At 62.6% G+C, this 15,199-nt stretch overlaps 1 protein-coding gene across 5 annotated transcripts in view; it reads left to right on the plus strand.

The window, feature by feature from the left end:
• CPLX2 (complexin 2) overlaps positions 1-15,199 on the plus strand; it is a 53,201-nt gene that overhangs the window by 26,730 nt on the left and 11,272 nt on the right. Inside the window, exon 1 of one of the 5 annotated variants that reach the window (XM_065555187.1) lies at positions 10,975-11,189. The exons of 3 other annotated variants lie outside the window; for them this stretch is intronic. The gene's annotated coding sequence lies outside the window, so the exon portion shown is untranslated. Of the gene's footprint in view, positions 1-10,974; positions 11,190-11,814; positions 11,964-15,199 lie in introns of those variants that run through there. One more of the 5 variants, XM_065555184.1, reaches the window with a different exon arrangement.

A 15,199-nucleotide genomic window follows, 5' to 3' on the forward strand; every position in this document is an offset into this window, starting at 1 on the left:
CCGAGGGCCCCCACAACACCCTGCACCCCCACTCACCCCAGCCACTCCCGGAACCCTCTGCCCCCCGGAGCGCTCGCCCCTCGGCTCCCTGCCTCGGCCTTTGCAGCCCAGATCAGCATTGACCTCCCCAGCTGTCTGCTCCCCGTGTCCCAGCGCAGGGCACCCAGCAGCCCGGCTATGGGGCAGGAAGGGATGTGCCGGTTACACGGCGCCATGTGGGGGCTGAGCTCGCAGCAGGAGGGGGAGCAGCAGAGGCAGTGCAAGGGGCGGGGGGGGAGGGGTGTCCAGGGGTAGGAGGCTCAGAGCAGCGAGCCGGGAGCAGGCCTGTGTGTGAGTGCCGGGGCCGTGGGCGAGTGCCCGAGCGTCTGCCTGGAATAACCCAGCTGCTCTGGGGGGCAGCTGAAGGCCGGGCCGTGACTTCCCTTGTCTGGCTAGCCCCGAGGGGCCCATCTGTGGGCTCTGCCCTGCTCCTGTGCAGAGCTGAGCCTGGGGCACGGCCGGTCCCTCCCAGGGGGTCATTAGCTCTGCAGTCTGCGCCCTGCCGTACCGCCCTGGGCACCGCGGGGATGAAGCGCCCCAGCAGGCGGCACTGCAGGGGGCCAAGCAGGACTGGCAAGCGAATACCTCATTCCGCCGCTAATTGTCAGTGCGGTGGGTGGTGAGCAGCACGCGGGCAAGGAGCCAGCGGGCAGCGGGCGGAGGGGGGGCCCCAGGACCAGGGAGGGGGCCGGAGATGGAGCCTTTTGAGATGAAATGTCAGGCGGGCGGGTGGGGCGGCAGCAGGAGCCAGCCCCAGGTGCTCGGGAAGAGCCGGGCTGTGGAGCCGTGGAGGTTGCCAGAGGCCGGGCTTGGGGGGGCTCCCACTGCAGCCGGGCTTGGGGGGGAGCCACAGAACACAGGGGCTCTGGGCTGGGGGCCTCCTGTCCCATCCTCCATCTGGCAGGCTGACCTGCTGCTGCCTCTTCCCCCACCCCACTACGAAACCTCCCGAATTTCACGGGGCCGGAATTCCAGCTTCCTCCAGCAACCCCCTGGTAGTCGGCTGTAGCCTTGTCAGACACACACACCTAGGGAGAGACGTGCGCACACACATGGGAGAGGCGTGCGCACACACACCTAGGGAGAGACGTGCGTACACACATGTGGGAGAGGCATGCACACACCCAGGAAGAGGTGTGCGCACACACGCGTGGGAGAGGCGTGCGCACACACACCTAGGGAGAGACGTGCGCACACACATGTGGGAGAGACGTGCGCACACACACGTAGGGAGAGACGTGCGCACACACATGTGGGAGAGGCGTGCACACAACCAGGGAGAGATGTGCGCACACGCGTGGGAGAGGTGTGCACACACACACCTAGGGAGAGACATGCACACACACATGTGGGAGAGGCGTGCGCACACACACCTAGGGAGAGACGTGCGCACACACATGTGGGAGAGGCGTGCGCACACACACCTAGGGAGAGACGTGCGCACACACATGTGGGAGAGGCGTGCGCACACACACCTAGGGAGAGACGTGCGCACACACATGTGGGAGAGGCGTGCGCACACACACCTAGGGAGAGACGTGCGCACACACATGTGGGAGAGGCGTGCACACACCCAGGGAGAGATGTGCGCACACACGCGTGGGAGAGGCATGCACACACACACCTAGGGAGAGACGTGCGCACACACGTGGGAGAGGCATGCGCACACACACCTAGGGAGAGACGTGCGCACACACATGTGGGAGAGGCGTGCGCACACACACCTAGGGAGAGACGTGCGCACACACATGTGGGAGAGGCGTGCACACACCCAGGGAGAGATGTGCGCACACACGCGTGGGAGAGGCATGCACACACACACCTAGGGAGAGACGTGCGCACACACGTGGGAGAGGCGTGCGCACACACACCTAGGGAGAGACGTGCGCACACACATGTGGGAGAGGCGTGCGCACACACACCTAGGGAGAGACGTGCGCACACACAAAGCCCTTGACACACAGCTGCACAAAGGCGGCCCCACGCACACCTGCCCGGCGAAGGCAAGTGGCTTTCAGGAACAAACTGCCTGCGTTGTGGAGGCCCCTCTCCAGCTGGCGCACATGCAGCTGCTACATGGCGATTAAATGGCCCCTTCTTTTAAATCCATATCTCCTGCTGATTAGAATTAAAACAGGAACAGAACATTGGCTGCAGCGGGGAGTGGGGATGGCAGTCAGCGGCGGCTGCTAATCGGAGCCATCGTCTAGGTAACTTCTAGCCAGGCACCGTTTGGCCCCGGGCAGGCTCTGCACCGAGACCAGACTGGACGCTTTTCTCCGTCCAGCCCTGAAGAATCAGGAGGGGGTTGAAGCAAACCCCACCTAGACTCTAAACTGAGCCTGGCCAAATTCTGACCGTGCTGGGAGGAAGTGGGGGGCGGGGTCACCTGGAGACAGCAGCGCTCCCCCACCATGTGCTTGCAAACAGACTTAGCCATACCCCCGTCCAACTGTCCAACCCCCGTGGGAGCACTGGCTCCCAGATCCGCTCTGATCCCATGTGGGTGCACAGGGGCAGGGGGTTCCTTGACTTCTTTTCCTTCCTTCTCCCACTCACAACAGACCCGAATTTCACCTCTCGTCCAGAAGGGCTGCCATTGCTGAGACCAATACATTTGTGTAGGGCCTACACAAAAACAGTGTGTGGCACTCATGAGCTCCCTCTACTGGCAGTGCCGTGTAAAGGAAGCAAACAAGCTGGTTCCAGAAAGGTATTGGGGGTGGCTATCGGTGTCTGGCAACCAGAAACAGAGGGCATCGAAGGGAACGCCAAGCTGCCAGGAGAGGAGTGACCAGTGGAGAGGGGACCCTCTAGCCATCTGTCTTGTGGCTTTATGCTGCCACCCATCACCATGGTATCTGGGGGCCTTCCATGTACAATCAGTAACCTAGTGGACTTCCTGGTGTCTCTGGCACATCTCAGCTTGGGGTAGGGTCGTTGGGTTTTTCAGTTGGCTGGTTGGTGTTTTGTTTTGGGGGGTGAGCAGGGTGTAGGACTCAAAGGGGGGTTCCCAGTGACTGTTATCCATGGTAGAATGGCGTTTCCAAATGGGAAGGTCTTGCAACATTTCCTGAAGCTGCCCAGCTTCTGGGTTCCCTGGTAGAGGCAGCTTTGTCCCCGGCTCTCGCGCTCTGCCCACTCTCAGAGGAGCGCAGGGATCCCTGTGGCCACGTGCTCACCCAGGGGGAAGGGACGATCCTCCCTGGCGAGCTAGAGGCGAGAGACATTTTTGGAAACTGATGCTGCCTGGTCACCCAAGCTTAGCGAAGTCCAGTGGGCCCCGCGGCTTAGTGGCACCTGATGAACGGGGCCATGAGCCCCGATGGAAGGCGGAGACGAGCATTTCCCCTCTCCGACCAGCACTGCTGGGTTCCGTGGGCGCCAGCTGCTCTCCTGCCGGCCGCTTGGTAGTGCCGGTGGTTGCGTCGGGTGAGACTGAGATGGTTGTGTGCCACGGCAGCCAAGCCTGTGGTATTTCCCTCTCAGGGAGCTATTGAAGGGAAGCGAGGAGAGTCTGGATCCCCGCAGCACCCCGCCGGCGAGAGCCTTCGGGGACGGGGAGCCGTTACCCATCAGCAGAGAGTGGGGGACCAGGACTCTCCAGCTCTCGGCCTGGCCCTGGAAGGAGGCTCAACCTACTGCTCAGGGCAGTGGATTGGGGGTCAGGACTCCTGGGTCCTGTTACCTGCCCTACCACTGACTCCCTGCATGACCTTGAGAAAAAATCCCTCCTCCCCCATGCCTCAGTTTCTTCATTTGTAAAACAGGGATGGTGAAATCTATCCACGTCTGGGGGGAGGGGACAGGGAGGTGCCCGGGCCTGTCTGCTGAGATCCTTGCGTGGGGGGGAAGCAGAGGGAGCAAAGCGCATTTTGCAGCAGAAAGGCAGGTAGCCGGGAGCGGGGCCAGCACTGCAGCCCTGGCGGGGTGGAGGGGACCGTGCTGCGTGGGGCTGGCCCTGCACCATTGCACGGCCTGCAAGTTGGGGGGTGTCCCCCCCTTGCCGCCCATAGACTCTCCCCGCTCTTTGGCCCCCAGGGAGAAGGGGAAGGAAGCGATTAGCGCGGGAAGGGAAGGGAGCACCAGACAAGACGAGGCCTGTAATTTCCCACCCAACAAGCAGCCGAGTGGGGAGAACAACAATAATTAACATAATCAGAAAGCCCGGCCGCCGGTGCAGCCCTTGGCAGCACGGCTGTGGCACGGGGGCTGCCTGGCTGTGCCAGGGCGCCCCCTGCTGGGGAGACGGGCTGCCTGCCCCGGGGGCGTGGGGATGGAGCTGCTGCCCTGGGGGAAGCCACAGGCCCCTCTGCACAGAGGAAGGTGCCCGAATCCCCTGGGCAGAGGGGAGGGCGGCGAGTTCAGGTTCCACATGGTGTGACGGGGGCTGCTCCTGTTAGCCCCAGACAGGCAACGCTGCCAGCTTCCCCCCTGCCCAGCTGTGCCGCGGGGAGGGCTCCCTTCCCCGCCCGAGCCCTTGCTGGCTCCAGCGGCACGGGGCCCGTGTCGCTCACGCTGGTGCTCAGAAGGGAACCTGGGCACAGAGTGAGGCACGGCCCAGTTTTTAGCACCTTTATGAACACGTGAAAGTGCTCTAGAGCTCCCATACGCCAAGGGGGAGAGGGAAACCCCCGTCTGACTGCAGGGCACAGCCCAGGGGCGGGGCAGGACAGGGCGGGGGGGGGCAAGGCACAGAGGGATGGGGGGCAGGGCAGAGCCAGTAGCAGAGCAGAACTGGGGGGTAGGATGTAGAGCCAGGAGGCAGGGCACAGAAGGAGCAAGGCAAAGCCGAGTTGCAGGGCGCATAGGGTTTGGGGGGCAGGGCACAGAGGGATGGGGAGCAGGGCAGAGCTGGGGGGCAGGGCACAGAGGGATGGGGGGCAGGGCAGAGCTGGGGGGCAGGGCACAGAGGGATGAGGGGCAGGGATGGGGAGCAGGGCAGAGCTGGGGGTCAGGGCACAGAGGGATGGGGGGGCAGGGCAGAGCTGGGGGTCAGGGCACAGAGGGATGGGGAGCAGGGCAGAGCTGGGGGGCAGGGTGCAGAGGGATGGGGAGCAGGGCAGGGCAGAGCCAGGAGCAGGGCAGAGCTGGGGGGCAGGGCACAGAGGGATGGGGGCAGGGCAGAGCTGGGGGGCAGGGCACAGAGGGATGGGGGGCAGGGCACAGAGGCATGGGGGAGCTGCTGTTCCACTGGGCATGTGCGGGGAGGAGACTGCAGCCCTGGCACCGGACACTGGAAGCCCTGGGGCATCTCTCCCGTGGAGCTAGTCCATTCTGCGGCCGCTGCATCCTTCTCTTCTCGGACTCCTCTGGGCGGAAGCAGCCAAACTCCACCCCTTGGGGCTGCCCCCTCCTCTGCCCCCCAAAGTCAGGCTGTATCCCTCCAGCCACCGTCATCGTGGAGCACAGCCATCCACGGGGCGCTCTCTGGGCGCCCCGCCCACCAGCACATCCCTGCGCAGTCAGAGACAAATGCCCTACGTCCATTGCCTGTCTCTGCCAGGCAGCGGGACCGCGAGGAGACAGCAGAGTGGGAGGAGGAGATAGACGTGTAGCTGAGTCAGCCTGGGGGCCCTGGCACCTTGCGATCTCTCTGGGCAGCCTCAGTGAGACGCTCACTGGCTCGGCGGCCTGGGGCTGTACCCGGCATGCGGCTGACTGGCACCTGGGTGGATGTTCAGCTCTGGATTATTCATTGTGTTGCCTTGGAACCAGCCGGCGCCCACGGTGCCATTGGGCTGGGTGCGCTGAGACATGGGCTGGATAACTCTGCAGGGCCAGGCCCTGACCTCTCTCTAGGCAGGACAGACCCCGGGTTGGGAGGACGGGCGAGGTCACCCAAGCACAGTGGGCGGAGGGCTGGCTTACTTGGCTTGGGTTAGTTATTGTTGCAGTGGGTCGCTGTTGAGGGTTCTCCGCCACGTGTTAGGAAAAGAAGGTTTTTAACCTTAAACTCCACGCTCCCTCCGAAACCCCCACCTGGGGGGCGCTTGTGGGGGGGAGGGGCATCCCTCCTCATTCCATTTCACGCTTTGCGCCGCCTGCGTCGGAGACGCCACGTTCCGGGTCTGGGCAGGAACAAAGCGATCGCATTCTCTCTTGGCAGTCCCAGGGTGCTTCACTAAAGCGGGCAGCTGGCACCCCACAGAGTGCCCATGACCTGCTAAATAATGGGGTTAGCCACAGAGCCCCCCCCAGCTGGGCCTGAGCGCTGTACCGCTGCCTGGCGAGCCCCACGCACTGCACGGTGCAGAACGGAGCGGCAAGGAGCCGTCCTCCGCCAGCGAGCTGCTTTTTAGCAATTAGCCGTTATGCTCCTCAGGAGGCCTGGCAGCTGGAATTAATTCAGCATCTGAATTTCCTTAATAGTATTTATTCTGTGTGTTTCTAATGAAACTGCTGCATGGGGCAGGCGCTGCTGGTCCCCGAGGGGCCGTTACCCCAGCACAGGGCACTGAACCCAGAAAAGGAGACAGGCAGCGTCTCTGCTCTGCTGCAGAACGGGGCCCGACAAGCTAGGGGCACCGGATCCCTCCCTGGCTTCATTCTGTGGACCGCAGGGATGAATGTGGCCCACTAGCTTTGAGTTTCGGGACCCCCGACAGAGCAGGCAGGGCTGTCTGCAGGACAGGTCAGCAATCGGCCAGGAAGCCCATCCCCAAAGGCTGTCCAAGCCCTGATGCTCCAGCCCAGAGACCTTCAGACTTTGGGCCTTGCACTAGCCCAAGCCCTGAAGATCTGGAGCTGGGTGTGAAGGACTCATACACCTGAATGAAAAACACACTTGCAACCAAGTCAGGCCGTTTGCTGAAAAGAGAGCCCCAGAGCTCAGCTCCTGGCCAGGTCGTGGGCTAGCCTGCCAAGTCCCCCATGCACATGTACTGGGGGAGGGGTGTTTGCCAATGCACACACACACCTTGCACACATGCATCGAGTTACTCACGCCCCTACAATCCCAAGCCCTGGGCTAAAGCATCGGGGTCTGGGCCTGCCGCCGAGCACGGGGTGAAAAACACTCCTGCAGCTCTCGCTCTGTTGCAGACGTTTCTAGTGTGCCCCTCACCGTAGTATCTAGTCACTGCGATCGCCCTTCATGCACCGACAAGCCCAGAGGTGGGAACTTTGCTCCGTTTAGAAGCATTTGGGCTGGAACAAAAACTCAAGGCAGTGACTCCAAACGCCTCCTGAAATAGTCGCTCTTCAGCCCCTGAGCTGAGGGTCGTGGCCCTGTCAGAGAGGCAGCAAATTCCTGACTTGACGGTAGCCAGGGATTGTGGCCTCCCATCTGGCACAGCCACTGTCCTGTGACACTCGCGAGTGCCCCCGCTCATCCCTTCTGAGCAGCCCCAACCCTGGCTCATACGGCATGCAATGAGCATCTGCAGAATCTGGCTCCCCGCTTCTCTCGCCCAGCGTCCTTGCCAGCAGCTGTCACTCCTCACCACGGGGTCTGCGACAACGCAGCAGAGAAGTGGGGATAGTGCACACCCTGCCTTTCAGCAACAACTTTCCATCCTTCTGGGGCCCCGCTCTCGGTCCTGAGCAGCACTCGGACGCGTCCGACAAAGCTGTTATCGAATGAACAGTCCAGAGCCCCCGGATCTTCACAGGCCGTCTCTGCAGACACGCTCACACGCGTTCGTAAAATCAAGGCAGTTAAAAACCATCTCCTGCTCGTATTCTAAGCCTGTCTCAATAAGTCTCCTCCAGGCAAAATTCTGATCCGAACACGACCTGCTAGATCAAAATCCAGCCTGTCCTTCCCTGGGTACTTTATCAATAGCACTTTTCATCCTATTCAAAATACTAATACAAAACACTTTTGCAGTAGACTGGAGTGTCCCACCTCTGCCGTTATCACAAATAACCTGGTCCCCCTTTGTGGGGATTTTGCAGATAACCCCTCTTCTCCGTTTCTCGGGACAGATCTCCCTTTTTGTACAACGTGCCACATGTCATTCGCCAGCACTTCCTCAGCATTACAGCACCTATCTTACCAGGGCCTGGGGCGCTCCCAATCTTCAGTTGGTTTTGATGATCTTAGTGCCTCTAAGGTCATTGCTTCTAGCGAGATGGATACATCCACGATTTCATCACATCTCTCCGTGTGCGTTAGTGGTTCTGGCTGCCTGAGCACCGCTTAGAAATGTTCCCTCCGGCGGGCGCTCTGTCCATCCTCTGGGGTTAAAATTGTACCGGCTCGAGCCTTCACAATGGCGCAAGTAGATCAGAGGCAAACTGGGCTTTGTCCAGACAAGGGCTCCGCTGGCAGCTTGCTAAGCTCCTGTGGGCCACAGCTAGCTGGCAGAAACTACAGGTCCCAGCATGCCGTGCTCTGTCTTGACTTGAGCCACCTGGCCGCCCCACAGGCTGCGGCTCTGTGTACAAGAGGATGGTGGGTGGGGGCCCATTGGCCTGGGTGCTGGGCAGACAGCCCCTGCCCCGGAGAGCTCCATGGGCTGCACTTCAGAAACAGGCAACGTAATACTCCCTGCCTCTTTCCTCTGAGCCTGACCTGCCTTCTGCTCCCGCCTGCCCTGGGCGACTGGCCTCCAGCTTGCCCCGGGCAAAGCAGAAATGCTCCCGCGATTGCTGGTCTCCTCAGTGTCTGCAGAATGGATGCACCCCTCCCCTCCTCTCGCTCCAAGCGGCTCCTGTTCCCTTTGCGCACTCGGTGCTCTGACCCCAGTTCAGCAGGGCCGTCGCCTTCGTTAGGCTGACACTTTCCGACAGGCCAGCTGGGCCGTGCAGGGCGCCCAGGTAGTTAGCCCCGGCTCAATGACTCTCTGAGGTGTCCCTCCCCTGCTTTAACGATCCTCTCGTTTCAAATAGCTCCGGAGGGTGCAGCTCCAGCCCCCGCCTGGGAAGCCAGGGCTTTCCCGAGTGCCCGTCGGGGAGACGCTTTCGCTCGTGTGACTGTGCTGTGTGCATCGGGGACTGAGCGAAAGGCTTGGCAGACTGACCCACTGGCTGTGGTACAGAACTGAGAAGCGAGCAGGCCTGAGCGCACCACGGCTAACGGGACAGCTTACCAACCTCCGGCACACACTGGGTACCGGGGAACCTCGGCAGCCATTCCTCCCTGGTCCGGGGCAGCACACCTCTCTTCCTCACGCTGCCTGTTGGCACAGGCGTGCTGCACACCTGGCCAGCAGCGTGACGTAGTGGGCTGTGCGTAGTGTGTCTAGACAAGCGTGGCAGCATCTCCGATGTTTTGCAGTTGGGGGGGGGGTTGGCTTGCTGGGAGCAATGGGGCTGGGGGGATCCACACATCTGTTTGCCGCCTCTAAGAAATGAAGTGATGAGTGTCAGGTGCTCAGCCGGCACTCTGAGCTGCAAGGGCCAAATGCGGCCTGGAAAAAGGGGGAGCAGCTCCCAGTGGAGTCTCTGGGCTAATTCATCAGTGACCTAACAGGGGGAGGAAACCAGGGGTACATGGTAGTATAGTGTAACTGGCCTCTGTCTGGGGGTGTCAGAGCGTGTGACAGGCCGTCAGTGTCTTCAGTTGACCCCACTGAAGGAAGCTCCGCTGGGATGGAATTCTCTCCTTACGGCGTGTTTGTGAAGTGCTGAGTATGACAGGGCCCTGGTCTGATCATAATTAATAATAGGGGGCTCTGCGGGGTCAGTGAGGCAGGCGGCTCAGAAAGAGGACGTTGGGTGTGGGCTGAGCAGTGCTGAGAGAGGAGCTCCAGCGAGAGCCACGCAGGGGAAGAGTTCTGAGGTGAACTCTGTTCTGTCCTTCACATCTGTGTTGTTAAAGCTGAACAAAGACAGGGGTTCGGACTCTGCGTTCTGTGTAGATTCTAAAGCAAGCGTGGGCAGGTAACTTACACCCAGGGGGGAGGAAAGGGAAGTGTCCCAGAAGAAACACTTCACAAGAGGGTATCAAAGAGGGGACACCTCCTGCCCTTATTTTAATTCCTGCAAGCTCAGTCGTCAACACTCCTAGGGCCCAATTTGTCCGTGGTGTAGGAAACCACAACTCCCAGGGATGTCACCCATGACACCCTCTCACCCTCCTTTACTGTCCCATGTACACTCAAGGCACCACCATCTCTGCCATGGAGAAATCCCTGGAAATCTCTCTCACACACACACCCCAACATGAGTGGAGTGACACCTACACACCACACAGATTGATGGGCACACCTAGCACTCAGCACACGTTAGCACTCCTCCACCCCTAACACACACGCATTGCCACACTGTCTGCAAAGTGTCCGGATATTATGGCAAAGTGATCAGCTCCACCGTGAGAGCTGCAGCCCAATTTCCCGTGTAAGCCCTTTGCTAACCCGCCCTTCCCCGGCAAGGCTCCTGCAGCGCTCTATTCACCCACTTGCTGAGTCAAGACATTTTTTCCTGGGGGAGTGAAATATCTATTTTTCCCCATTATCCTCAGTCATGACAAAGGGCGGGTGAGTAGATGTGGTGCTTGGGCTGATACATTTTCATGACAGTTTTGCAAGGCTGAGTTACTGGGGTTTGAAAAAAGCTTGTGAAGTTATTATAGCAGCGGGGAATATATATACACACACACACACACACACACACACACACAAATGAACATGCCTGCGCACACACATACAGACGCCTGCCAATATGCACAAATGCACACCCAGAGACATGCATTATAAGTATGCGCATATGTACACACACGTAGGCATGCCCACACCCACAAGTACACACCTGCCTCCTTAAGTACAGGCATCTCTGCACAACTGCAGAGCCACACACAGGCATGGTTATGCAAATACAAACTCAGATAGACCCACTGCCAGGCCTTCCGCCACCGGCCACCTGGTTTGTAGGACCCATTTGCTTTTCCATACCAGGGCAAAGGTCGCCCCTACCTTGGCTGCATTCCCAAAGTCTGTGATCTCTTTCAGTGACCGGCCTATGGGGACACAGCAGGCCCCGGTGTAAAGGAAATCCCCACTTGGCAACACATTTGCTGCCTTCGACATTTGAATTCTTTCCACGTGGGTTTTGTTAAGCCGGGCGCACAAACCACTGTCGTTAGCGTTACTGATTAGCGCTCAGTCTCCACAGCAGAGCCGGGGCTCCTCACAGGCGCCTCCCAGCCAGGCCTAGTTCCACTGCTCAAGACAAATGAAAGGGGGACTATCGGCTGGAAATCATTAGTAAGTACAGAGCATGGAGCCTCCATTGGCCTGCCGCTCCGCCGGCCTGGGCTGAACTCCCGGGGTGTGTTTTGCAAGCGGGAAAGGCAAAGTGAAAGGAGGGGTGGGGGCCTGGGGGGAGGTTAATTCCTGGGCTGGGGGTGTTTGGGAGCGGAAGCGAACGGAGTCGGAGCCACGCGCTCTCCGAACTGCAGCACACCACGATTATCCAGCGGGTCCGTGGTTCTCTCCAGCGTGTTTACACGGCGGTGCGCTGGGATCGGAAATAAAAAGCGGAAACCGGCTGGGCCCCATCCCGCTGTCACTCCTGATTCACACAGTGTGAACTCGAGCAGTCAGAGCCCTCCCCTCCCCCACCCATCCCGCAAACCCGGCAGCAGCCCCGGCCGGAGGCCCGCAGGATTCAGCCCCGGCGCGCACCGGGCGCTTGGGAAGGGCGCGGGGCCCCCTTGGCGCTGCCGCAGCGCTGGGGCCGGGGACCCCCAGCAAGTGGAGGCGGCGGAACAACCCGGCGGGCGGGCAGGGCGCCGCGCTGGGGCTGCCGGCCGGCGGGGCGCAGGGGAGCGAGCCGGCCCCGGGGCTGGGCAGAGGCGCTCCGGGCTGGCGGGGGGAGCCGGGAGCTGCCCACTCGCTCGGGGAGGGGAGAGGCGAGGCAGGCGCGTCAGGGGCTGGGGGGAGGCACCGGCAGGCTGCGGAGCGGAGGGAGGCGGGCTCTGCGCGCAGGGCTGGGGAGCGCTCACTCCCCGCCGGCCACGGGCTGCTGGAGCGTCCCGGGTGAGTGGGTCCCGCGGGCAGCCCCGGAGCGGGAGGGGACGGGGCTTGGCACGGCTGCCCGGGCGCATGGGGACGGGCCCCGCCGCAGGGCTCCGGGGCCAGGGGGTGAGGAGCCCGGCGCGTCCCGCACCCGCCGCCGCTCGCTGCTGGCAGGGGAAGGAACTTTTGCGCGGAGGAAGCGCGGGTCCCGGCGCAGGGGGGAGCAAACCTGGGAGCCCCGATCCCCCTCACCCTCCCAGCGCAAAGGCAGAGGCTGCCCCGGGGGCCCGGGCTCAGGCAGGAGCCGAGCGGCCGGTGCGGGGTTCCTCGGCGCGGCGGCGGTGGGTGTGTGTGTGTGTGTGTGCCGGGGTCCCTGCGTGCCCCGCTGGGCTGTGCACGGCGCTGGGCGCTGCCTCCGAGCGCCTGGACCCGCCGGCAGCGCCCGGGCTACTGGCAAAGCGAGTCCAGGATCCCACTGATCGTCCCCCATCCCCGAGCCGCTCGCCCGCCCGGGTCAGCTCGGGGCCACGCTGAGCCGTGCAACGCCCGCTGTGTGTCCCAGCGGCGCTGCCCGGCGCCGGACCCTGCCCGCTGCAGCAGGGCCCTCACCGTTTCCTCGCGGCTGCGGCCAGCGGCCGGGACACACGCGAGGAAGGGGACCGGGCCGGGGAACGCGCCTCTCCTGCGGGTGCGGGGCTGGAACAGAGCGCGCGGAGCTCAGCCAGAACTAGGGAGCCGCAGAGCCCCCCGGGGAGCCCCCGTCCTGGGCTGGCGACCTGCTCCCTCTCCAGGGTCGGGCACCCCGCACAGCCCGCCCGCCCGCCTGCCCGTGTGCGAGCCCTCTCCCCGGGCGGGAGACAGCTCCGGGCACGGTCCCCAGTGTCCCCGCTGCCCGCGGCGGGGCTCGGCCCGTCTCCCCGGAGCTGCGAGGGGAGCTGGGGGCTCCGGGCTGCAGACCCGCGGCTCGCTGCGCTCAGGCAGTATTTGCCTTGGGGGTCTCCTCTCGCTGGCATGTGCCTGAGTCACAAGAAAACCACCTGGGGGGCTGTCTGCTGGACCCTCTGCCCCCCTAACGCGTCCCTCCCTGGGCGGCTACGGGCTCCCGCCGCCGCCTGCCTACCCCTGGCCATGGCCGGGCTCTGCTCGGATCCCCTGTCAGCACCAGCGCCCCCCTGCACCCCACATCTCCCCACCCGGACCTTGCAGGCAGCACATTAAGCTGGTACCCCCACAGCTAGAGCCCCCACATCAGATTCACATTCCCTGCTAGGGACACCCCTGCTGGGTGTATTCACAGACACGGCATGTACACCCCGCGGCACATTGTACGCACCGGGCACTTCGCCCATCCGCCGACACGGCATGTACACCCCGCGGCACATTGTACACACCGGGCACTTCGCCCATCCGCCGACACGGCATGTACACCCCGCGGCACATTGTACACACCGGGCACTTCGCCCATCCGCCGACACGGCATGTACACCCCGCGGCACATTGTACGCACCGTGCCCCTCGCCCATCCATGGACACGGCATGTACACCCCGCGGCACATTGTACACACCTGGCACTTCGCCCATCCGCCGACACGGCATGTACACCCCGCGGCACATTGTACGCACCAGGCACTTCGCCCATCCGCCGACACGGCATGTACACCCCGCGGCACATTGTACACACCGGGCACTTCGCCCATCCGCCGACACGGCATGTACACCCCGCGGCACATTGTACGCACCGGGCACTTCGCCCATCCGCCGACACGGCATGTACACCCCGCGGCACATTGTACGCACCGGGCACTTCGCCCATCCGCCGACACGGCATGTACACCCCGCGGCACATTGTACGCACCGGGCACTTCGCCCATCCGCCGACACGGCATGTACACCCCGCGGCACATTGTACGCACCGTGCCCCTCGCCCATCCATGGACACGGCACGTACACCCCGCGGCACATTGTACACACCGGGCACTTCGCCCATCTGCCGACACGGCACGTACACCCCGCGGCACATTGTACACACCAGGCACTTCGCCCATCCGCCGACAGGGCACGTACACCCCGCGGCACATTGTACACACCGGGCACCTCACCCATCCGCCGACAGGGCACGTACACCCCGCGGCACATTGTACACACCGGGCACCGCACCCATCCACTGACACGGCACGTACACCCCGCGACACATTGTACACACCGTGCCCCTCGCCCATCCACCAACACGGCATGTAAACCCCACGGCACATTGTACACACCGGGCACTTCGCCCATCCGCCGACACGGCATGTACACCCCACGGCACATTGTACACACCGGGCACTTCGCCCATCCGCCGACACGGCATGTACACCCCGCGGCACATTGTACACACCGTGCCCCTCGCCCATCCATGGACACGGCACGTACACCCCGGGGCACATTGTACACAGCGGGCACCTCACCCATCCGCCGACAGGGCACGTACACCCCGTGGCACATTGTACACACCGGGCACCGCACCCATCCACTGACACGGCACGTACACCCCGCGACACATTGTACACACCGTGCCCCTCGCCCATCCACCAACACGGCATGTAAACCCCACGGCACATTGTACACACCGGGCACCTTGCCCATCCACGGACACGGCACGTACACCCCGTGGCACATTGTACACACCTGGCACCTCGCCCATCCATGCACACGGCACGTACACCCCACGGCACATTGTACACACCGGGCACCGCACCCATCCACTGACACGGCACGTACACCCCACGGCACATTGTACACACCGTGCCCCTCGCCCATCCGCCGACACGGCACGTACACCCCGGGGCACATTGTACACACCGGGCACCGCACCCATCCACGGACACGGCACGTACACCCCACGGCACATTGTACACACCGGGCACCTCACCCATCCGCCGACACGGCACGTACACCCCACGGCACATTGTACACAGCAGGTACCTCACCCCTCCCTGTGTACAGATCCACAGTCCCCCTGAAATCACAGCCATACCCCACGCCCTCGGACACTCCCCATCTCACACCCCTATGCATAGAGCTGCACACACTAACACTGCACGCACACGGGTGTGTACATACTGATCCACCACCGCACACACCCTGCAAGCCCCACACATGCTGCCCTTCACACACAGACACCAGCCAGAATCGCAGCGAGACCTTTCCCTGGGGCAGTGCTGGGAAGGGGTCCTCAGGGGCTGGACTCTCCAGATCTGTCCATCCAGGTGGGCTCA

Source organism: Chrysemys picta, chromosome 8 (genome assembly GCF_011386835.1).
Source record: "Chrysemys picta bellii isolate R12L10 chromosome 8, ASM1138683v2, whole genome shotgun sequence".
Lineage (NCBI taxonomy): Eukaryota > Metazoa > Chordata > Testudines > Emydidae > Chrysemys > Chrysemys picta.